At 39.9% G+C, this 24168-nt stretch overlaps 1 pseudogene; it reads left to right on the forward strand.

Moving 5' to 3' along the window:
- Positions 1-6905: 6905 nt before the first annotated feature.
- On the forward strand, positions 6906-9763 carry LOC120441342 (annotated as a pseudogene).
- The last annotated feature ends 14405 nt before the right edge of the window (positions 9764-24168 follow it).

Genomic DNA, 24168 nt, shown 5'->3' on the forward strand with positions numbered 1-24168 from the left:
GCTGAAAACAACATACACATGGCCAGAGGGGCCGATGGCGCGATATGGCAGCCTCGCTTCTGTCAGTCTGCCCCAGGGCAGCTGTGGCTACGACTGTAGCTTGCCTCCACCAGTGTGTGAATGTGAGAGTGAATGAATAGTGGAATTGTAAAGCGCTTTGTGTGCCTTGAAAAGCGCTATATAAATGCAATCCATTATTATTATTATTATTGTTACATGAATAGACGACAGGATGTTAGCTGACGTACAGGAGCATATGGAAGCTCCATCTTGCAATTTCGAGGACTTGGAGAATCAAACAGGGTTTTGCGCCACTAATACACCATGATTTTTAGAGAATTCAGACATTTCATAGTAATTTCAAACCCTTGTTACACAGCATGTCTTGTAATAAAAATATTCAATTTCCTGAAAGACTATCACACCAGTGTCAATGCTATTTGTGCACAGATTGTCCATTGTAGCATCATTACCACCCCAGCCAGAGAATTCTGGCACTGAAAAACAGGCAACTCAGCCCCACTCTGAGCTTTAGGTTCATGCTGTAGCATACCAAAGGAACTCAAATCACATCTTGTGCTCCTAGACTGTGACCTAAAGGGAAAGGTGTTTTTGTGTTATTCCCTTTGAGATTTATGTAAATCAACTTGTGACAAAAATATGCCACTAAGCAGAGCGAGCAGCACCTTCATCACACAGCGTGCCAGACACAAACTGCATCAGCTTTAAGACTAATCCACCAAGCCTGGCACCCATAAACCTGTTTATAATTGGAGCATACTCTGATCTAATCAGACTTGCTGGCCATGATAGCTGCAAATTGCAGACATCATAGCAGTCTTTCCAAATAGTCACTCTCACCCTGCTTTTACACCTGCTTGGTATTGGTGAATTGGCTATGATGGTGTTTTGCTTGGTTTAGACTAAAATAAATAGTTTATTGTCCAAAAAATGACATTTAGATAAAATCAGTCTATGTGTGATCATAACAGGTGCGAAGAGGCTTTATTTTCTGTCCAGGCCTGTTAGGAAGCTTTCAATTCGCTGTGCCAAATTGTTGCATGATCGGCCTTTCTGTTTCACATGTATTGGTAATACAGCATAGCCACATTTAATTTTTCTCCAAGCTCAATAAAAAGCAAAACCATATCTATCAGTCTATCCATGGGCATTTATGATCTAATTTTTTTGCTTGTGTGGTTGATATCCGGTAAGAATTTCAATAGTGCCGACATTAAGAAATATATTTACTTAGAAATCTGAGGCCATGGTTCTCAGCCGGAAAAGGGTGGAGTGCCCACTCCGGGTCGGGGATCAGTTCCTGCCCCAAGTGGAGGAGTTCAAATATCTCGGGGTCTTGTTCACGAGTGATGGGAGAAGGGAGCCGGAGCTCGACAGACGGATTGGTGCTGCGGCTGCAGTGATGCGGACGCTGCACCGGTCCGTCGTGGTGAAGAGGGAGCTGAGTGTAAAAGCGAAGCTCTCAATTTACCGGTCGATCTACGTCCCTACCCTCACCTATGGCCACAAGCTGTGGGTAGTGACCGAAAGAACGAGATCGTGGATACAAGCGGCACAAATGAGCTTCCTCCGAAGGGTGGCTGGCCTCTCCCTTAGAGATAGGGTGAGAAGTTCGGCCATCCGGGAGGGGCTCAGAGTAGAGCCGCTGCTCCTCCACATCGAAAGGAGCCAGTTGAGGTGGTTCGGGCATCTGACAAGGATGCCTCCTGGGCGCCGCCTGGGTGAGGTGTTCCGGGCATGTCCCACCGGGAGGAGGCCTCGGGGCAGACCCAGGACACACTGGAGAGATTATATCTCTCGGCTGGCCTGGGAACGCCTTGGTGTTCCCCCGGATAAGCTGGAGGAGGTGGCTGGGGAGAGGGAGGTCTGGGCTTCTCTGCTTAGGCTGCTGCCCCCGCGACCCGGCCTCGGATAAAGCGGATGAAGATGGATGGATGGATGGATTTACTTAGAAAATTGGTGGTGACATGTTCAGTACTTACTTTACTTATTTTACCCACTGTGAATAACTTATCTATTTGGATACTAGTAAGGTTAAAATCTGCATGCTTAGATTGTCAGACATCACAGAACAAAAAGCTAAAGGTGACTGCTGTCTGCTAGGCTTCACCTCTTTAAAGTCAAAGAACTGGACATCTCTATTGCGTTGCCTTTTGGAAGATTTCAAACAGAATTATCTGACGAATATCGGCTTGCTGTGAGGCAGAGATGGCCAAGGAGTTTGTGCTTCAGATTTGATTAATGATATTTACGAATTTTATTAGTCTATTATTTTGCACTAATTAGCTGATACCTGTGTCTGTGTGTAGAATGTATGCACGCAGTTTGATAACCAAGCCTGCTGCCCTTAGTAGATAACTTAGCTCTCTGCCCTTGGGCCCAAATAGGTTCACTTTTACAGGTTGAAAAATAATGCTATTGAGTACATGGTGTATGAAAATTTGATGTCAAGGAGACTTCATGTATGACAAATTGGGAGGAAGATAGATTCATGAGTTAAATTTGCACGTAGGATGATGGTGGTGATGGATTGTTAGTCTCTACCACAAGAGGTGATAGACTTGTTCCAGAGGAACCTTCCTGTCACCGTCCTTTCATTTTAGTCTTCACTGATCGTTCCCAGTGTTGAGGATGATGTGTATAATTCCACCTTCCCAGAACTCCTTTGGTAGAAATTTCTCATTATTGCATTATCCTAGCATTTTTTTTAATTTTTTTTTTACATGGGGGGAGGGGGCAACTGTACTAACCAAATAAAATATGCCCTTTTTTAACTGAACCAAATGTTCAAGTCTTCCAGTCCCACAACCTTTAGTTTTGGGACATTTTTGGTTGTCTTTCAGTTTTCCTAACTGGTTCTGACTACACATTTAGTCATTAAAAGCTTCTCTGCTGTTCACGCACACTTAACTAGCATTTCTGTCACACTGCTGTCACACTGTTTCCACACAACATACAAACACATAGCCTGGCAGTTTTCACTGGTTTAGTAACATTTTAGTCTGGAATATTTCAGCAATCAGTGGTACTCACACACACACACACACACACACACACACACACACACAGGTGGATTACTATTACCACAGTTTTGGAACCTGAAACTTGCACCTATTCTTTCTGGCTGTTAACAGATTAGACTCTTTTTAAGGGTTAACTGAAGAATACGTTTTGTGCCTCTCTGAGACTCGCATTTCATGAACACATACATCCATACAAACAATATCTTTTCAAGTCCCAGAGTTCCCTTCCCCTGAAGGTCCATCACATCGTGTACATGAGAGTTCATGTACACGATGTGACAACAGAATTCAGTGCAGCTGCTATGTTTAGCCCTCCCCTGACCACTTGAATTGTACTCTGTGATTTTAAACTTCAAACCAGAATGCAAACATCAGCTTCTGTTTCAAGCTGACCTGACTACAACCGGACAGCTGCATAGTCCACAGTTTCCATGGTGAAAAAGGCATCAATGAAACTAGCAGAATGCATGCTGTCAGGGAACAAAGTCAAAATTTTGATCAGTTTTATATTGAGCAAACTAGACCTTTATTTTGAGCAATCGGAATAAAACGAATGATAGATTTTCTAGGGAAAAAGTAATGAAGTGTAACCTTTCTTTATTTTACAAGATTCACCTGATCTCTTCAGCTAATTTCTGGCTCCATCTTTTCATTGTTGGAGTCTTCTTGATGTACAGTTCAAAATAATCATTATTAACTTTATTCATCTTTCTGTTGACTGTTTATAAATGTTCATCATATTTGCAGAGGTCTAGTTTGGATTGGGCCTAAAGTTTTGGACATGTAAACTCTTGTATGTTGACGGTATTCCAGGTTCCAGATATAATAATCTCTATCTTAAAGCACTTTATAACCACTGAAAGACATACAGAGCTATGGTTGTTGCAAGAATCACATGAAGCATTTTTAACTGTATGGACAGTTGACCATTTGAGGCATGGCAAGTGGATCACAAGCTAATTCTGACAGTTGTTAAGTGTAGCAATGGAAACACAACCGTGTTCTGATGAACACAGTTTGATTTTCCATTCCAAAACCTGGGTTGCGTCTATAACATTTGTAAATGATGATATTAAACCATTTTGGGGTATTTCGGGTCACGCAGAAGACATTTATTCAAAGCACAAAGAACTACTCTAGAATACTTCAAAGGAAGCTCATTTAAAGTTTTGAAAAGCCCTGTTTCCAGCAGAAAACCTATATTTAAGCCCCTTTTCAGTGCATCCAGAAAGTATTCACAGTACTTCACTTGTTCCACATAGCGCCATGTTCCAGCCTTATTCCAAAATGGATTCAATTAGTTTTTTAACCTTAAAAATCTACGTACAGTACTCCATAATGAAGTGAAAAAAGTCTGTTTGGAATTCTTGACATTTATTAAGAATTAAAGTTTCTAAAACATGAATTTTGAATCATTATCAATCAATATTCTTGTCACCTTTTGGAGACGTGGAACAGCAGAATGATTCTGCCAAGTGTCAATGAACCTTCCAAAAAAATCCCAACCTCCCTCTACTCCTCTCTCCTGTTTCTCCTCCCCACTCTCCTTGTCTCCTGTCCAAACCCTGCTAATCAGCCTTGACATTTTATCACTTAACAAAATAATTTAATCTCAAAAAGAGAAGCGGGAGAGAAAGGGAAAGTGGGAGAGACTGACATTCACACACACCATTAACGTGTGAGGCAATGTGACCAAACTTGTTCTACACCCAAACCCCGGCTATATCTTCATGCTGCTAATTTGGACCTAACAGTGAGTGTGTAGGCTTGAGAAATACAGCCTTACAAAGACAGGGAATAAATCAGTGAACACACCAGCTACTGCGTATTGCTACTCTGTAGTGTAAAATTCAAGCCACGCAAGTTTCACTTTAAATAATATAATGTATATCTATCCTTTAAATGACTCTCCATGTTTTATATACTTCACAGCTTAAAAAAAATAATGAAATCATATACACTTGCATGTTGCATTTTGCCTGAAAGGTCAATCTTAGACCTGTTAGATCTGATTTAACAATTTATTGTTACATTTCCTGAATACTGCAACACTGATTCTGCTTTGTCATGGTAATAGTACACTGTTGATCTGGTGATCTAATGTAATATTGAATCTGGGGACTGAAGATGTTTAGAATTAGAGGATGACTGCCAATGAAAGACATTAGTGCATCTATGAGTAACTGTATGACTGTGTGTGTGTGTGTGTGTGTGTGTGTGTGTCTAACGTGCCCTGGTTATTGCACCCTTGTTGTGTATTTTGGGTTATAACAGGACCCGTAGTGGTCATGCACCAGGTGCATGATGGGCAATGCGCTGTTGTTGTTGTTGTACGGACTAGCCATGTGCTGGAAGTTATGCCGCTATCAATAAATACTTAAAGTTACGTCGTGGTCCGAGAATCGTTGTTATACTAGTAACACACAGTGAAGATATAACAAAAAGTGGCGACGAGGACGACTGGACCGGCGCTGCAGTCCGCGACGATACGGAGCTTTGAACTGTTTTTTTTTCCTGCCGATGCCTCGAGCTGACCCGGTGTTAGACGGCGCGGGTGTGAGGACGAGACACCCGGTGTGCGGCGGTGGATGCCGATGTTTTTCAGCGAATCGGGGAGGAGTGAGCAGCGGAAAAGTCGACAAAGGAAAACTCCGTGAGTGACGCAAAAAAAAAAAAAAAAAGACGTTACAAAGGGAACAGTTGTGAGGGGAAGAGGGCCATTCAACCAGGAGCTGAGTAATGGCTGGAGTTATTGGCTCAATCGGTCCCTTCGACGAAAGCACGGAGCAATGGAGCTCATATACGGAGCGTTTTGGATATTTCGTTGCAGCTAATGACATACAGGATGATAAAAGGGTGCCCATTTTTTTGAGTGTGATAGGCCCAAAGACTTTTAACCTGCTAAGGAGCCTGCTGCAGCCAGCAAAGCCAGGCAATAAAAGTTTCACAGAGATTGTGGACACACTGACCAAACATTTTTCGCCCAAGCCCTTCGTGATCGCTGAAAGGTTCAGGTTTCACAAGCGAAACCAAGAAGAGGGTGAGTCTGTCACAATGTTTGTTGCATCGTTACGCAAATTAGCTGAACACTGTGAGTTTAAAGATGTTTTAAATGACACATTAAGAGACAGACTCGTGTGTGGGTTAAGAAATGAAGCTGCACAGAAGAAATTACTCACGGAAAGTGACTTGACTCTTGAGAAGGCAATTAATATCAGTGTGACCATGGAAATGGCGTCGAAAGAAGCCCATGCTCTACATGCTACAGACAGAGTACACAAACTTGACAGTGGTAAAGCAAATGTACAAGGACCATGTTTCCGCTGTGGCAAGTTAGGACACCTTGCTAGTGACTGCTGGTGCAAGGAAATGGATTGCAACAACTGTGGAAAAAAAGGCCATGTAGCACGGGCATGCAGGAACAAAAAGAGCAAGGATAAGGGCTCAAAGACTGGAAATAAAAGGGGCACTGCAAAATTCAAAAAGGAAAGACATGTTCGCACAGTTAAGCTTCATGAGGACAGAGCAAGTGATTCCTCGGATGAAGAAGTGTTGTCTGCAATAAATACTGTGCGAACACTGACTGTGGATGAAACCTCAGACGGGTTTTGGGTCAAGCCCAGACTGGAAGGACATGTTGTGAATATGCAGATTGACACAGGTTCAAAAGCATCATTAGTGTCATATAATGTCTACAGGAAGTGTCTGAAGCACCTTCCACTCAAACCCTCCGACACAGTTTTTAAAGGATATACTGGACATCGAGTGCCTATGAAAGGAATGACAGAGGTGATTGTTCAATGCAATGACCAAACTGCTAAGCTGCCTGTGTATGTTATGCAGAAGAACTGCCCTGCTATAATGGGACGTGTGTGGCTCAAGGCAATCAGACTCAACTGGCAAGAAGTGAGAAAGCTGTTGCATGGTTCCTCTCAGCTGCAGGCCATACTGGGAAAGCACAAAGAGGTTTTTCGTGAGGAACTGGGCAGCATGAAAAAAATTACAGTGAAGCTGCATCTCAAACCTGACAGCAAACCAGTCTTTATGAAGGCTAGACCTGTGCCGTACGCCATTCGGCCCAAGGTGGAGTCTAATTTAGACGCATTGGTCAAGAATGGTGTTCTGGAGCCGGTTACAACCAGCGAGTGGGCCACGCCTATCGTCCCAGTTCCTAAAAAGGACGGAGGAATCCGGATCTGCAGAGACTTCAAGGTATCCGTGAATCCTGTATTAACAGCAGAGCAGTATCCTCTCCCTCTGATTGATGACTTATTTGCTGGCCTGAGTGGGGGACAAAAGTTCAGCAAAATAGATCTCAACCAGGCTTACCTGCAAATGCACGTTGAAGAGCAGTCACGTGAAATGTTGACTATCAACACACATAAGGGACTTTTCAGATACTGCAGGTTGCCTTTTGGCATCACATCAGCTCCAGCATTGTTTCAGCGAGCGACTGATCAAATCCTGAGTGGATTACCTGGTGTGCAGTGTTACCTGGATGATATCCTGTGTACAGGAGCAGATGATGAAGAACATCTGCGCAACCTGGATGCGACCCTTCAGAGACTGAAGGAATACGGACTGAGAGTCCGTAAGGAGAAATGTGACTTTTTCCAGTCATCTGTGGAATATCTAGGGCACGTGATTGATGCAAATGGACTACACACTGCACCTTTGAAGATCACAGCAATTGTGGATGCACCCCCACCACAAAATGTCAGCCAGTTAAAGTCTTTCTTAGGACTGTTGAACTACTATGGACGGTTCATACCCAACTTGGCATCACTCCTGAAACCACTGCATACCCTGCTACGCAAGGAGGAAGCATGGAAGTGGACAGCAAGCTGTCAAGAGGCCTTTCAAAAGGCAAAGGATTCACTGACTGCATCTGAGGTGCTAACCCACTTCAATCCTAAGTTCCCAATTCAGCTTGCCTGTGATGCTTCTCCCTATGGGGTAGGGGCAGTGATTTCCCACATTCTCCCAAACGGCGAAGAAAGGCCAATCGCATTCGCATCAAGGACATTAAACACGGCAGAGACCAACTATGCTCAGCTGGAATGAGAGGCTCTGAGCATTGTATTTGGTGTTCGGAAATTTCACCAGTATTTGTATGGTAGGAGGTTTACACTGTTAACTGACCATAGACCTCTCACAACCATCCTGGGACCCTACACAGGGATTCCATCTCTTGCTGCTTCTTGTCTCCAGAGGTGGGCGTTGATATTGTCAGGACATTCTTATGACATCAAGTATCGCAAATCGGAGTCTCATTGCAATGCAGATGGGTTGTCCAGGTTACCTCTCCCTGTTAAAAAACCCGACTCTGACACTGTTGAGATCCTCTACTTCAGGGAGGTAGAGACAGCACCGGTTTCGGCTGTGCAGGTGAAAAGAGCGTCCAGAAATGACCCTGTGTCAGCAGTGATGGACTGGATCATTAAGGGTCTTCCTGCAGGTGAGGATGTAGACTTGAAGGCCTTCCTTGAAAGCGGGCGGAGCTTTCTGTTCAGGCGGGATGTTTGCTGTGGGGGAGGAGAGTCATTATTCCCCTGTCACTTCAAACAAAACTGTTGAAGCAACTTCATGCAGGACACAGTGGAATAGTGAGAATGAAGGAAATAGCGAGAAGCTATTTTTGGTGGCCAAATATGGACAAACAGATTGAGGAGATTGCTAAAAACTGTTCACCGTGTCATAAGGTCCGGAACAACCCACCACTTGCTCCTCTCCATCCCTGGGAGTTCCCACAGGAGCCATGGCATCGTGTGCACATTGACTTTGCAGGTCCATACGAGGACAAAATGTTTCTTGTAGCTGTTGATGCACACAGTAAATGGCCTGAAGTGACCATCATGAAATCAACCACCACTGAGAAGACCATAGAAGCATTAGGAGAAATGTTCAGTAGGTTTGGATCTCCTACACAGATAGTCTCTGACAATGGACCTCAACTGGTTTCACAGGAAATGGAGGCTTTCCTGCAGGCTAATGGAGTGCAGCACATTACATCAGCTCCATACCATCCTGCAACGAATGGTCTTGCAGAAAGGTTTGTTCAGACAATGAAACATGCACTGAAAACATCGCAAGGCCAAGGAACACTGCATCAGAGACTGCACAAGTTTCTGCTTAACTACCGGAACAGTCCACATGCAACCACAAGGACATCTCCTGCCAACGCAATGTTCAAGAGAGATCTGCGCACTGCCTTTGATCTTTTGAAACCCTCAACTGTGAAGGACACTGTGCAAAAACAACAAGAGAAACAAATTATGTACAGGGGCCAACAGGTCAAGGACAGAGTCTTCAGCCCCGGTGAGTCAGTGCTGGCCAGGAACTACCGAGGAGAACACAAGTGGGTTCCTGCAACTGTCATCGCACAAACTGGACCAGTTTCATATACAGTACAGGTTGCCGATGGAGTGTGGAGAAGGCACGTGGATCAGCTACTACAGACCGCACCAGTGTCTGCAGAAAGGTCTTTTGAAGATCTTAAAAATGCACTCACCGACTTATCAGTCCATCCACACATGCAAGTAGAGAACTCCACCACATCAGGAAAAGTGGTTCCCACTGTAAATGAGACTGCAAGAGAGACTGAGACATCTTCAGTGCCAGAAATAAGGGCTCCACAAGAGAGCACACAGACTGACGTTACCACAGACCGCCGATACCCCAACAGAGAGCGGCGGCCTCCTGTTCGTCTGAGTTATTAGATAGTACCTGACCCAAGTGAACGGGGCAGAATAATCCCCATGGGTCATGGGGGAGGTTGAGGTAGTCTACCCTCACTCCCAGGTAGCAATTAAAAAGAGTTGTTGTTATAACCATACAGTTAATAAGGGGAAAGGGAAAAGGTGAAATGTTTGTGATACTATTACTGTCATGTTCCAGTGAAGACAGAAGTTTTTGAGTAGATCACCTGTTCATTCCGTAGTACATCCTTTGTAAGAGGGGAGGAGATGTTGTGTATTTTGGGTTATAACAGGACCCGTAGTGGTCATGCACCAGGTGCATGATGGGCAATGCGCTGTTGTTGTTGTACGGACTAGCCATGTGCTGGAAGTTATGCCGCTATCAATAAATACTTAAAGTTACGTCGTGGTCCGAGAATCGCTGTTATACTAGTAACACACAGTGAAGATATAACAACCCTCACTGAAAATCTGCTGAAAACCTTAACTCCAAAATCTGAATTTTGGTGCTCCATCTTTCTTTTTGTTGTTGTTGTCTCTTTTGACAAATGCAGAATAAGCAGCTTGGTACTTTTGCCAGGAAAAAGACAATTATCAATGGTTTTGAAAGCCAAATTGTAAGAATGAGACACAAAACCTTCACCAAATTGGCCTCCCTTCCCTCTCTCTGAAGTGATCCAACTGTTTTTTCCAGCCATTCAACAATGATAAGACTACATTACCAAAAGACACAGCATGGCATCTATAATATGGCAATGTTGCTTTGCAACATGAAAAGCATTTATAACAGGGATATAAAAAGAACCCAAAATACCATTACTATGACATACATGTTGCCTGGATCATGAAATTGGCTCACTTCAAAGATCATTGTATGTGGTTGATATCTGGAGTTCAACAAAGAGACTATATGTGTGGTAAATCTGTATCTGTTTCTTCCTATTCAATAATCTAACCCCCCAATTTCCCTGTTGTACTAGTAAACACATTCAGGTCAATTTGAAGTGAATTTCCTGGAATATTGCCTAGTCACTAGTGGAGACAGATGGATCCATTAGAAATGAAAAGGACTAAAGCCCAATTTTTGCCTGAAGAGTCAGATAATCACTGAGTGGCATTTCTTCATAACCTTTAATGAAACAGCTTTACTGTGAGGCTAAAAAGCAACTTCTCCTAATGAATAGCCCACTAGTAGTGAGTTCTGATTTCAATGAAGGAGTAAAGCAGAGGGAAAATGACACTGACAGAGAGAAGGGAAGAAGTGCTTAGAGAAGCACACAGGCAGAGAGTTAGAGGGAGACATTTAAAGAGATTACATTATTATCACTGACCTTCTAAATGCTGGACAAAGGTTGGAAATATCATAAATGTTTCGGTCAACATGGGGAAGACGAACTTATCTGGCAGGAGATTAACTTACTGTCTCTTTGCCTCAGAGACTTCACTCTTCATTTCTTCAATCATCTGGCCTTTCTTTAATTCGCAGTCCATTTAAAAAGTATAATATATACTGCTCAAAGAAATTAAAGGAACACTTTGAAACTATATTACACCCCAAAGGGAAAAAAAATTCAAATAATGAATATTTATACCAATATGGACTCTGTAATATGTTAGGGATGATGAAGCTGCCATATCATTTGATGGAATTGAAAATTATCAGCGTACACATAAGGCCGATTCATTGCAGGACCCAAAATTGATTTAGATCAAGTGATCATGGGTGGTATCAATTCCTCCATCGTCCACAACCTCTTTGCACACTCTTGCCACATGAAGCAGGGCATCACTGTGCACCAGGAGGAACCGAATACCCACTGCACCAGCTCAGGGTCTGATAAAGCATTTAAAGATTTCATCCCAATTACTAATTATCATTGAGACAGTCAGGGGTGATGTCAGGGTGATGTTGCCTAGTCTGTAGAGGTCTGTGCATCCCTCCTATCACTAACCCACCACCAAAAAGGTCATGCTGAACAATATTAAAGGTAGCATAAGATAAATGCTTTGTATCTTTTTAACAAACAAAAGCCAGGCATCCACTGGGTTTTTGAGGACAAGTAATCTTCCAGAAAAGTGAGTGGTGTAGTGGTGAAGAGTGGACAGGCAGGTACAAAAGTTCAAACGTGAATGGCTTGAGATGAACACTGTTTTCCTTTGAGCAGCAGGAACAGAGGAGAGCAACAAAGTTATTATAGTGTAAAAGCATATTTCAAAAGCCAGTGTACTGAAACGTGAAAACTAAAAATACATTACTTATTCACTAATTTAATTTTTTGGATTCTCATTAATTAAATAATCTTATGTATGAAGATTTAAATCTTAATTAGGTTGCTAATCCAACCATTAAAAAAAAGATTTTAATAAGGCAAATGAGTTTGAAATGTGTATAACTACAGTATAAAGGGAAAGAATTGCAGTACATCACTCTCTCATTTTCTATGCAGTCAGAAAGGAGAAAAAGAAAATGAGTATTCACTTATTCTTGAGCCATGACACTGTGCATGGTGAACAAAAGGCTATGTTCATTAATATCTCAGCTATGACAGAGTTCATAAACTGAAACAAAATTGAAATTGATAAAATTATTTCAATTATATTATATTTATCAAAAGATAAACATACTTTCTTTTTTTGTCCATATATTTTATTGAAATGATTTAGAACTAGAAAAATTTGCATTTCCTGCGAAAATGCTATGTGGATGCTTTAAAGCTGAAGCTGTCTGCTGAAACTAGCTGAAAAAACTGAAAAGTTGCAGAAATTGTAAAAACATTGCTAAAACATAAGAACTTTGCAAAAATGTAATTACTTAGCAGACCTGCAATATGTTAGAGAAAACATGATACTTGGCAGAAATATAATAGTATAGCAGAACTTAGCAGAAATATTGTAACTTACCAGAAACATGTTAACTTCTCAAAAATACAAGAATTTAGGAGAACTAGTATAAGATAACAGAAATAATACATTAAGCCAAAAATACTACAACATAGCAGAAATACTGTGATTTACCAGAGACACTGTGATGTACCATGAATATTGTAATGTTGCATAAATAATATGTTTTAGCACAAATACTATAATTTGGCAGAAATACTATCGTTTGGCAGAAATACTATGTTTCAGCACAAATACTCTGGTTTGGCACAAATATTATAACATAGCAGAAATACCATTATATAGCAGAAATGCTACATTTAGAAAGAAAAATATAATTTAGTAGAAATACTATGATTTAGCAGAAATACTACAATATAGCTTAACTAGAAAGTGCATTTTCTGAAGAAACTGCAGTGTGAATGCTTGAATCTGAATGTATGCACTGAAATGAATTAATTGCTGAATTTTGAGTTAAAAATGTTGAATGAGATGAAAAATACAGAAATCTGCACCTGAAAACAAAAGTGCTGAACTGCAAAAAGCTGACATCCACAGAGAAGAAGTTTGAAAAGAGCTGAAAATGTTTTAAATGTAAATTAGAAAAACCTAAGTAATGAGAAAAGAAATTTGAGAGTCAGAAAACATCTGAATGAATATTAAAAGTTCATATTCTTTGAATCACTGAATGACTAAAATGTGATCCCTCCACTTGGATCCACACAGTTTTAAAGCTTTACATCTCTGAGCTTTGAAAGACACGGTGTTGGAAAGAAGACAACGATGGCGACGTTTTGAGGGTAAAATGATGGCTGTAGAGCAAACACTGTGGACACAGCAGCAGTTGAAAGAGAAGTGTTTAAGATGAATCTTGGCACAGTGAGAGACAGAGCTCATTAGGCAGGCAGGTGTGAGCCTGGTTGCTATAGTGACTGCACCCAATGGCTCCATACACACGCACAGACATGCACCTCACTTTTGCTGCTTAAAATGAACAGAAAAGTCAGGCCCAAACAAATCCTTCCCAAATTAAAAGTACAGGTCCATATTGACAAAATTCTTTCACCGTGAGCGGCAGCAATGTCTAGTCTACTGAATTCTCAGCTTTACTGTGGAAGTAGTAAGAGTTTAAAAATGAGTAAGTTGAAGGAGAATTTGAAGGGTCTCCCCATTGAAATACATGGGAAATATTTGTTGAAAAAAGTTGAATAAAATTAAAAATATAAATGTTAAAAATGAGAAAAATCGAAGCACACCATTCCAAAAGAAGAGGAATCTAACGGTGTTTGAATGGTTTTTCTAAGTTGAACGTTTTTGAAGGAGATAGTCGGCGAAAAACGTACGGAATAGGAAATAATAACTAGAAAAATTTGCATTTCCTGCGAAAATGCTGTGTGGATGCCTTATCGCTGAAGCTGTCTGCTGAAAAGCTGAAAAAGATGAAAAGTTGCAAAAAGTTGTATGGTGGTGAAAAAAAAAATGTCTCCCTGCACAGGATTCGAACCTGGCCCTCCTGGGTTCAAGACAGAGACTCATCTCACTGTGCCAAACTCACTCTCACAAGGAAAGAGATGAAGAGACTGACAATTATGGTGGAATGAGCAGAAGCTGCTGAGAATTGTGCTGATAAGAGGTAAAAAGGCTGAAAATTTTGCAGAAAAGAGGTGAATCAGCAGAATTTCTGCAGAAAAGAGGCAATGAAGCAGAATGTTGCGCTGAAAAGAGGTGAATGAGCAGAATTTCTGCTGAAAAGAGGCAGAACAACCTGGTTCTGCTCAAATTCACCAGTCAGAGGTACTGCTTCTGTCTGCTTCATCAGGCTGTGTACTTGTATTTATTTCTGCCATGGAGCGTTAACAAGAATCTGAGGTCCATATTAGAAAAGCTGCTAAAATCATAAAACTTTGCAGAATTGTAATAAATTAGCAATATAAATTACAGGTCTGTGATAGTGTATAAATTTGTAGTGAAAAAAAAACGTTGACAAAGGTGGAATTGAACCCACGACCGTTGAGCTGCAGACCGGTGTGATTACTGATTGCGCCACCTGGAAAGGGGGCGGGCGGCTGAAAAACAGAGACATGACCAGTCAAAAAATAGATCGCGGTGAGAGGCGAAAAACGCCGTTTTTTTGAGTTACAAAACGTCGTGTAACTCAAAAACTAGGAGGGCTAGCAGCATAATTCTTGTACTGGGTGAATCAGCGGACTTTGGTGTACTTTGACTGCGGTTTTCATTGTTCTTCGTACCTCCGTCGTGGAGATATGACGAGAGAAGAAACGGCTTCATTTCCAGAGTTTGAAAACTGACAGGAGGACACATGAATCAGCACAAGCCTCTTGTCTTAACTTTGCTTTGTTAAAATTATTTATGATTTATGATTTGGCAGAAACACTGGGACTTGGTATAAATACTATGATTGACATGAAATACTTTGACTTAGCAGAAATTCTATGATTGAGCAGAATTACTAGGATTTAGCACAAACACTATGATTTGGCTCAAAAACCTTTATTTTTCAGTTATATTATGATTTGGAAGAAATACTATGCTTTGGAAGAATTACCAAGATTTGGCAGAAATACTATGAGCAGTAATAATATAACATAGCAGAAATACTGTTATTTTGTGGAAATACTATACTTTGGCACAAATACCATGATTTGGCAAAAATACTATGATTTAGCAGAAATACTATGATTGAACAGAAGTACTAAGATGTAGTAGAAGTACTTTGATTTAACAGAAATACTATTATGGAGGAGTAATACTTTAACATGGGAGAAATATTGATACAGACACACAAACATACACATACACAGAGCCTAAAGGGAACAGTGGCTGTTAAGAGTCTGGGCTTGGTATATCTAGGTCAGTTAAATTAGCTGCACCTGCTGTAATCAGCCCTTACACACACAGACACAGAGAGAGGTATAAGTTTTCTGCAGTGTGATTCTCACATTCAGGATTCCCCTCGAACAAATGGCCATAATTTCCTAACCGTAAAGGCTAGAACGGTCATTCTGACACTGTTTTGTTCAGAAGAGATGGGGGAATCTGCAGGTCTTCATAATTCAGAGATAAAATATAAATTTTCGAAGATATCTGACTTGTAATATACTGTAACTGAGTAGAGGCGAAGCAAAACCGCCTTGACTTGCCCTCAAACAACGTTTTGTAACTCTAAATCTATTTGGAGCATCAAAATCATTCTTTCACCGTAAGAAACAGCAGGCTTTCGTGAACAGTCATGGAAATTTTCAGGTCTCTGTTGAAATGCATCAAAAAGATATGACGAGAGAAAAAAGTGCCTCATTTCCAGAGTTTGAAATCTGAAGAAATCTGAGAGAGGGACAAATTTCCTATCCTCAAACAAGTGTAATTCATGGCCAAACGGTAATAGGTGAGCTAAAAATTCTTGAATTGTGAGCATCAGAGATGTCTGAAGATATATTGGCACAAGCCTCATGTCTCAACTTTGTTTCGTTAAGGAGATATGACGATTCGAAAATGCCTCTCATTAGAGAATTCCAGTGCTGATTTTGAAGAAACTCTCCATTGAGTTTCTATGGAGAGTTTTCAGACTTTATGTTACTCTGAGGAGATTTGCAAAAAATCTATAAATCCCACAACAATGATAGTGACATTTTCTGAAAGCCAGCAAAAATACCTACCTTTTGATGTATAATTTGTGGGGGTTGAGTGGAAATTGAGCGAGTAGCAAGAAGTTGTTTAGACATGAAGAGAAAATTCAGAACGGACCAGCACTCACTCTGAGTCAAATGCATAGCAACCATAGCAACGCATGTATTTTCTGAAAAATCACAATTTTGCAACTGAAAACTTAAAGAGAGATAAGATTAAAACGGTAGAAGATCTGAAAAAGCTGAATCAGACAGGAATAGCCCAATAATCTGAGAACATTTTAAAGTTTGAATGGAGTTTCTAGGTGAAAGTATGAGGAAGTAGTTAAGTTTCAAAAACAAGCAGGTTTTAGCAGAATTGTGGAAGATTCCCATTCATTTCAATGGGACAAATTAAAGGAAAAAAACCATAATATTTGAAAAAGTATAAAAAATTGTGGAAGTAGTTCTATGGCGAAAAACGTACGGAAGCAACTTGAAGAATAATAATAAAGAATAAAGACAAACAGGAAGTCAATAGTGTGGATGCTTAACCAGCATCCACACAATTACAAATTTAAAATATATTTTGGGAGGGATTCACTTTTAAATGTAATTCATACATCAGCTCTGTGTTTTGTATAACAGCTAGAGTAAAAATTCAACAGTGTTAATTATAAAAGCATTTCCTAAGCTCATGATGTTAATATACAGTCCTGTTTTATGCTGTTTTACACATGCATTCCATTGTTAATTGATTCTGTTACTTTGTAATCCACTTCTTTATGTGTGTGGGTGCTATATAGCAGTATTTCAGAGCATTGTCCAAAAACGCTCACAAAAATTCCAAAGAAAGATAAATCCCATCATGCCATATTGTGTTTTTTCAGCGGTCTTGATTACATGATGTTTTGTGTGAAAACTGGGACAAATGCTACTATAATATTATTATTTTTATAATAAAATGTAATACAGCACTTCATAAAGAACATCATACCAAGAGTCAAACATGGTGGTGGTAGTGTAAAAGTCTGGGGCTCCTTTGCTGCTTCAGGACCCGGATAACTTGCTGTAATTCATGGAACTATGATTCCTGGAGGAGACTGTCCGGCCATCAATTTGCCCTGCCGCATATGGATTGTGCGGCAGGGCAGTGACTGCAAGCACACTAGCAAGTCTGCCTCTGAATGGCTCAAAAAAACCAATTATGAGCAGCACTCCAAAAACCATCATAACCAAAGAAACCAGGTTATTCCTCCTACCAGTGATTAGCTAGAAAGAGTCCCTCTTTTCTTCATGGTGCATAATTTACTTATTGTTTTTGGGCAGAGAGTTAGATGTTGCAGAGAGCATTCATAGACAGTTTCCATAGAAGTTTTACTGCCTGCTAGCAAAGTGTAAAACTACTAGCAACTACTAGAATTTTACACTCTGTAAAACTTAGTACTTGGCAAGTGTTTGCACAAAAGTTTCATATAAACTATGGGCAACCATTGCAATCTGCTAGCAACCAAAGCAATGACAAAAAGGCTTAAGTGCAGCACCCTTTTGTGATTTACCTAACAGCTGCCAGCAACCACCTGGAGGATATATAGTTTTCCCTTGTGACCAGAGCACTGCAAAAACTCAAAATCTTACCAAGAGTATTTGTCTTATTTCTAGTCAAAATGATCTCATTACACTTAAAATAAGACAGAATCAGCTAAAGGGCAACATTTCAGTAAGCTAAAGGGACTTGTTTTAAGACAGTAAATCTTAAAACTAGAAAAAAACTAGACAATTTTCACTTGTTTCATTGGCAGATTTTTTCACTTATTTCAAGCTAAAATATCTTGTATTAAGTAGAAAAAATCTGCCAATGAAACAAGTGAAAATTGTCTAGTTTTTTTCTAGTTTTAAGATTTACTGTCTTGAAACAAGTTCCTCGCATCGTCATCGATGCGATAATGCACAAGGCATTCGAGGGCTGCCACAGAGTCCAAGCCTCGACCGACCGATTTATCACCGATCTAATGAGTTGGTGAAGTGGTGAAGCATTGTTAACACTACAGAACGTGTCATCAATGCTTAAGGCTTTTTGGAAATTATATTGGGGTTTTTTTTTCCTCTCAAAGTACTCAATAATCTCTTTATGTGAGAATTAAAAATTTGGCATTGTGATTCCCAATAAAAGGCAGATTAATTGAATAGTATTGATAAATAGATCCTTACGAACACGGTGAGGCAGTTTTGTTGATGTTTCTATGGAGACAAAACTTTAAATAGAAAAAAAATTAACAATGAAAATGTATTAACTATGAGGATGAACCTTTCTCATATCAATACATACAGTTTGAATTTGATTTTTATTAAAAGCTTGATATCAGTCACTGAGAAGGAGACAACCTGATAAAGTGCTGAAAGATAAAGTTCAGCAAACAAAAACAAGTAAGGAGCTTATCAGACATTCAGCTAAGGAGCGGGGGACATAAAAGCTCGTCATGCTGAAATAATTAGACTGTCTCTGACACATTTGTGTAAATCTGGTTCTGAGGTGCATGTTTAGATTTAAATTGTGCTGAGAAGGGAGACTGAAGAGAGTAATACTTCTGCGTGTGTTAGCAGGCTGCATTTGTTATGATCCGAGTTAGTGTGTGGTGTCTGTGGTGTCCTTTACCTCTTTCTCATCGCCCACAATCAGCAGGAGGGAAATTTGAGATCAGCATCTCCACCAGTTATTTGCTAGTTCGTCAGCTACCCTATGGTGGTAACAGGCCTCTTAGAAATTGCTTGTCTTTCTGTTTGTCTCATTTCAAGCAGCCTCACCATGACTCAGTGCTACCCAACATTTATAATTTATAATACACATACTTTTGTAATATAAATGCCCACATATTTACACAAGTACTTCAAACCAAACACACATTGCACTAGCATTAACAGTTAAAAACAGTCCAAATTATTTTGTCTCCATTAAAATGATCAGCGAAGCTATTCTTCCAGGAGTAACAATAACACTTAACACATTAATAACACACTAAGCCCAGAAACTCATCGGGAAAATCAAACTGATGCCTTTCTGAAAGTGCTATTACTAGGTTAAAAGACATAAAATATATCAATGCCCTACATTGGCACTTAGGGCAGTAACACAAGGCAGAGCAGCATCTTAATCTCTACAGCTAGACAACCTGTAGGCTGGAGAGGAAATGTCCATCCAGGGGCACTGAAGCCTATCCCTTAGGACAAGAGGCAGGGTACAACCTGGACAGGATGCCAGTCTAACATATAGACAACCATTCATATTCACATTCACACCTATGGGCAATTTGGAGATTCCAAATAACCTATTCCCATTAACTGTATGTCTTTGTACTGTGGGAGGAAGCCAGAGTGCCCGGAAAGAACCCACAGAAACACTTTTCAGCACTAACTAGTAATAACTAATGAATTTTTCAAAAAACCATTACTCGTCACGTGACTTAGCTGTCTAAGCTTTACAGATCAATCTCTAACCCTTGTTTTATTTTAGAAAATACAGTATTTGTAAAACAGCTAACTGCAGAGAAAGGGTTTATTTGAAGAGTTTCAGTCAGGCTTCAGAGCTCATCACAGTACAGAACCTGCACCAGTGAAAGTTACGAATGATCTTCTTATGGCCTCTGACAGTGGCCTCATCTGTATGCTTGTCCTGCTAGACCTCAGTGCAGCATTCGATACTGCTGGCCACAATACAGAGATTAGAACATGCTGTATGCATCAAAGTTACTGTGCTGCAGTGGTTTGACTCATCTAAGAGAGTCCAGTTTATTCATGTAAAATGGGGAGTCTCCTTCAAACACTAAGGTTAAATATGTATCGAGTTACAAGAAATCTTGTCATTTTTGACCAGGATCTGTCTATTAATGCATATATTAAAAGACATTTTACGACTGCTTTCTTGAATTTGCACAATAACTCTGAACAACCTGGTACTGAATGCCCAGAAGACAGTGGAGATTATTGTGGACTTCAGGAAGCACACAGCCCCACTCCCCCCCATCATCCTGACTGACACCCTCATCACCTCTGTGGACTCATTCCGCTTCCTGGGTACCACCATCACCCAGGACCTGAAGTGGGAGCCCACCATCACCTCCGTCATAAAGAAAGCCCAGCAGAGGATGTACTTCCTGAGGCAGCTGAAGAAATTCAACCTGCCAACATGGACGATGATGCAATTCTACACTGCAATCATCGAGTCCATCCTCACCTCCTCCATCACCGTGTGGTACGCTGGAGCCACTATCAAGGACAAGCAGAGACTGCAGCATGTTGTGCGCTCTGCTGAGAAGGTGATTGGCTGCAGACTCCCATCCCTGCAGGACCTGTACACCTCAAGGACACTGGGGTGTGCAGCTCGGATTAAAGCTGACCCTTCTCACCCTGGACACAGTCTGTTTGACCTGCTCCCCTCAGGCAGGAGACTCCGGTCCATTCGCACCAGAACCTCTCGCCATAAGAACAGTTTCTTCCCCTCTGCTGTTGGACTCATGAACAATAACCATATGACTGTTCCCACCACTAACACATGACCCTACACTGTGTTCACTGCATCATTCCATGTTTGGACCTGATGATCACCTGCACCCATGTATATATCTATCTACTTAGCACTTTTAATTCTTTAATTCTTATTTTTATGTCTATTTAAGCGTTATATGACAGTATGTTTGCACTAAGTACCGTAGCAATTTCCTAATGTTGTAAACCTGCTCAACATTTGGCAATAAAACCCCTTCTGATTCTGATTCTGAAATAAGAAACATCCTGTTGTGATGCTGAAGAAGTAGTTTATGCATTTTTTCTAGACTAGATGATTATCCGATTTTCTAAAAGGTCCCTGAAAAGCCTTCAGCTGATAGAGACTGCTACAGTGAGAGTTCTGAATAGCCAGTTTTTCACTGGCTCCCAGTTAAATCCAGTTAAATTTTCAATACTTATCCTACAAACAATGTCTTGAATAACTTCATAATACCGTATCACCCCACTAGAGCTCTTCACTCTCAGACTGCAGGTTTACTTTTGGTTTCTTGCGTATTTAAAAGTAAAATGGGAGGCAGAGCCTTCAGCTTTCAGTTGCCTCTTCTGTGGATGCAGCTCCCCAGTTTGGATTCTTGAGACAGACACTCTTTATACTTTTAGGATTAGGCTTAAAACTTTCGTTTACACCACTTTGCATTTAACTATTATTATTAGTTATTATTAATTTCTGGCTCTCTTCCACAGTGTGTGTTTTGTATGCACAATCAGATGGCTGCCTCTCTGTGAGCCCGGTTTTCCTTCTCACTGTCGCCAAATGCTTGCTCATGAGGAGTTGTCTGATTGATGGTTTTTTTCTCCTATTACTGTAGGGTCCTTACCTTACAATATAAACCACTAGAGGTCACAGTTGTTGTGATTTGGCACTATATATTAGAAAGCCATTTCCCATATACTTCTACAGTATAGGACGACAAGTCTTTCTTGAAACCACAGTTTTTTGCTGTCTGGTGGCCTTCAGATTGAAAGCAGAGTTAAGCATTGACTTCTGCGTTGGCTTTAATTTCTCTTAATGTTTGCAGTTGACATCTGAATATGATATACTGTGTTGTCACTGAATTATTTCTTGAAAAACTTGAAAAAAAAAAAGCTAGCACCAGCAAAGTTTGGAAGGTTCATGAAGCTGGGGTAGTTGACATATAATGACCTGCTACCCTGTGATTAACAACAGAGCTAGAGTTAATACAACCATGTTAGCTTGAAGGAGCTTTCACTTTGTGTTCACAGCACTGTTGTTTTTGGACAGAGCTTGCTTGTGCCTTTGTGCAATGTTTTAAAGTAATTATTTTTAATTGTTTTTGTTCTGGCTGACACATGAACTGAGATTCAAAGAGTTGTGATGCCTAATTGTGTGCAAAATTAGGGACGCTGAATCATTTCCCTTTTTTTTCCACCCAGCAGATATTTCAAGAATTTGTGTAGAACAAGTAAAGATCAGTAATTATATTGTGATTGCTAAATTTACTACAGTAATGTGTTATTCTATTACATGTTATATCCAAGAGTGTTTGGGGACATTTTTATGAAGATAATAAAGACAGTGTTGGTTTCTTTTTGCATAGGAAGATTTGTGTGTGTGTGTGTGTGTGTGTGTGTGTGTGTGTGTGTGTGTGTGTGTGTGTGTGAAAGTGATAAATGCAATCCTGACAATTAGTCATGACCCATGCTCACAGTCGCACAGAGAGCAACTCTTGCCTACAGCACAGAGGCCTGAAATGAGAAGACAGAAACCAAACATGCTTTAGTTCAAAGAGGTAAAGAGGAGACAACACACACACACACACACACACTCGAGGAAAGCAATTCATGGAAATCAGTTGGTCCCATTGCAAGAGGTTGCATCATTTTAAATGACTGAAGAAGAACATTGCTCCTCAGTAGACTATAAGCCTTGGTTTGGTTACATTTTAATATTTAAGTGAATTTAACTTAACTTTTCTGCCCCTGTTTTTGGCAACTTTGAGAAACTGTGCTCAACTTAGATAAAGACATTTTTAGTCTGTAAAATCTGAGGTGTTTGCATACAAGAGCATGCAAAATTAAATGGTTAGCTTCTCAAGTGGTAGGATTTGCTGTGTTTTCTTGTAATTTTTTATTACAATAACAATAATTACAACACTAAACAAGATTTACAAACAAGAGGTTTGGAAGTGTCTGCTGAGCTCTTGAGTAATTGTTATATTTTCTGAGCCTTTTTCATGGCAAATAGTAATAATTCACCAAATCAGCAAATTACTCTAAAAATCCCCCAGACATTTTCATTAGTTGCCCCTCTATACCAATAGTTAAAACTAGCTCCAACTCATCAGCTACATGACTTTATACTGTACTGCTCAAATCAGTCAGTCCACCAATCAACCAACCAATCAGTCAATCAAGAGAATACTTTAACTTTGATTTTGAATCCAAAAAGAATTGATGATTTTGGGTTCCACTTCACCATTTTACCTCATTTTGTTCTTAACAAATTACATGATGTATGTCAGTAAGTTGGATAACTTCAACTTAAATAAATCATTCATCAAAAGTGTGACTTTTGTTAGTGGACTTTTTTCAGAAGTTATTATCACAATGTAAAAGAATGTAATCTTTTACATTACATTTATTCTGTTATTATTATTCTGTTATTATTATTTTACTGCATCTGGTGTTTTACGGTCACAGCAAATGTTTTTTATTTCACCTTGTGGCACAATTATTGTAGCGAAAGCATGCCACCTGTGTAAAAATCACAATCTCAATTTCTACAAAATATTTCTTAAAATGACAGCTTCAGCTTTTAATTAGTTTGCTTTATTCAAAAAAAAGGTATATGTTACAATAATTTCATGATGTTTGAGTTCATATTGAGCCATTAACAACAATATAAATGTATATGAGTGTACTAAAAACACCTAGTATGCAGAAGGTATGAGTCAGGGTGTATAAAACAAGTTTTCCAGGAAATCGCTGAGGTCTTAGAAAATTGTGAATCACTGTTCACTGTTCAAAAATCACTGTTTTAGCCATGGAAAGCTAAGCTTTTCCATGGTGAGGTACAAAGAAATGAAGTGTGGCTTAAGACTCTGGCACTGTTCTGTACGTTACATAAAATAAATAATTGTTCCTTTACTAACTGCGATAAAATTACTGAATTTAGGAGCTGTATAAACTATAATATAACTATATGAAAGATAAAATGTTTGTAAATTGACATGATTCAGTTTTGCATTAACCTGACAAATATCCCAGGCGTGGGACTAATAAAGGTTATCTTAGGACACCTTTGCCCCCCAAAATTATCTTTTCAGACGAGTGGATAAAAAAACTGTCTTAACATAGCACATACAATAGTTTTTTTCATGCATGAACTATTAGAATATA

Source organism: Oreochromis aureus, linkage group 2 (genome assembly GCF_013358895.1).
Source record: "Oreochromis aureus strain Israel breed Guangdong linkage group 2, ZZ_aureus, whole genome shotgun sequence".
NCBI classification, from domain to species: Eukaryota; Metazoa; Chordata; class Actinopteri; order Cichliformes; family Cichlidae; genus Oreochromis; species Oreochromis aureus.